Source organism: Gorilla gorilla, chromosome 7 (genome assembly GCF_029281585.2).
Source record: "Gorilla gorilla gorilla isolate KB3781 chromosome 7, NHGRI_mGorGor1-v2.1_pri, whole genome shotgun sequence".
Taxonomy (NCBI): Eukaryota; Metazoa; Chordata; class Mammalia; order Primates; family Hominidae; genus Gorilla; species Gorilla gorilla.
The window spans coordinates 34,265,931-34,267,921 of record NC_073231.2 but is presented as its reverse complement, the minus strand read 5'-3'; the positions used below and the strand labels follow the sequence as shown (position 1 = coordinate 34,267,921).

Below are 1,991 nucleotides of genomic sequence, written 5' to 3'. Positions count from 1 at the left end.
CACCACTCCAGCTAATTTTTGTATTTTTAGTAGAGACGGAGTTTCACCATGTTGTCCAGGCTGGTCTCGAACTCCTGACCTCAAGAGATTGACCCGCCTTGGCCTCCCAAAGTGCTGGGATTTTGATATCCTTCACATGGACACTTAGTATACCACAGGAAGGCATCTTTAATAACTTCCTTTCTGTGTTCTTCTCTTCCTCCTGTGCTTATCTTAAAACAGAGCCTTACAGGGTCATAATTTGGAGGAAGCACAGGTATGAGCCATTGTGCGCAGCCACATCAGATCCCTATTCTTGTTTTATTTATTTTTTGAGACGGAGTCTTGCTCTTGTCACCCAGGCTGGAGTGCAGTGGTGTGCTCCTGGCTCACTGCAACCTCTGCCTCCCGGGTTCAAGTGATTCTCCTGCCTGAGACTCCCAAGTAGCTGGGATTACAGGCGTGTGCCACCATGCCCAGCTAAGTTTTGCATTTTTAGTAGAGACGGGTTTCATAATGTTGGCCAGGCTGGTCTCGAACTCCTGACCTCAAGAGACCTGCTCACCTTGGCCTCCGAAAGTGCTGGGATTACAGATGTGAGCCACCGTGCCCAGCCATATCAGATCCCTATTTTTGAAGAATCTAAGTCACTAGGTATAGTTACAGGCACTGTGTATCACTCCCCAAACTCATTAGTCTCTTTCTTTTCCCAGAGGTAACCACTATTCTAATTTTGGAGTTCATCATTGCCATGAATATTAAAAAAGTTTAATTACAGACAAATGCACGATTATGTGAAGAATAGTTTGAATATATTACAACTTTACATAAGTTTATAAAGTTATGTTCATTCCTCTGGGTTATTCCTTTCAACCACTTCATAATATTTCTGTATGGCTTTGACCCAATTATTGTATTTATTCTCTTACTGTTGGATAGTATTTAAAAAAATAAATAGATCTATGTTGAGATTATTTCAAAAATAGTGCATATTAACTGCCAGGCGCTGTTCTAAACACTTGACAAGTACCGATTGATTTAATTCTCATAATAGGACTATGAGGAACTCAATATTGTTTCTCCATTTTACAGATGGGAAACTGAGGCACAGAAGGAAGTTAAGTCACAGAGAGAGGTTATTTGCTCAAGGTCACAACGTTAGTAACTTGTGGGCCTACTTCCTAGAATTGAAATTTATGGATCACAGGCTATAGGCACCTTCCACCTTACTAGATATTGCACTCTACCAAGCAGTTGTGTAGATAGGAACTCTTGGAGAACAGAGCCAGAAGAAGCCCAGAACTGTGAGGAATAGTGGATTAGGAAACCATTCCCAGGATGTAAAACTAGGCCCTAAACTAGGAACATTCTCTGCCTCCAGAATAGGGTGTCTGGCATGGCCTGAATTATGTCTCCCCTCAAATTCATATGTTAAAGCTCTGTCCTTCAGTGTGACTATGCTTGGAGACAGTGCCTACGAGGAGGTAATAAGATTAGATGAGGTCATAAGAATGGGGCCCCAATCCAATAGGGCTGGTGTCCTTACAAGAAGAGGAAGAGACACCAGAGCTTTACAGCTGTCTGCAAACCAGAAGTAGCACCCTCACCAGGAATCAAGTTGGCTGGCACTGTGATCTTGGACTTCCCAGCCTCTAGAACTCTGAGAAATAAATTTCTATTGTTGTGATTGCTTTGGCAGCACATACTAAAAATTGGAATGATACAGAGAAGATTAGTGTGGTGGCTGTGCAAGGATGGCATGCAAATTTTTGAAGATATATATGTATATATCTTCACATATATGTGTATATGTGTATATATACATATACATATATGTGTATATATGCATATATGTATATGTGTATATGTATATATGCATATATGTATATGTGTATATACATATATGTGCATATACACACATGCGTATATACATATATGTGCACACACGTGTATATACATATATGTGCACACACACGTGCATATACATATGTGTATATACACACATGCCTATA

General features: G+C 40.4%; 1 non-coding gene across 1 annotated transcript; it reads left to right on the top strand.

Moving 5' to 3' along the window:
• Window positions 1-1,666: 1,666 nt before the first annotated feature.
• LOC115935661 (U6 spliceosomal RNA) lies at window positions 1,667-1,768 on the top strand. The gene has a single exon (XR_004071284.3). It is a non-coding gene; the product is annotated as a U6 spliceosomal RNA (small nuclear RNA).
• Window positions 1,769-1,991: the final 223 nt, after the last annotated feature.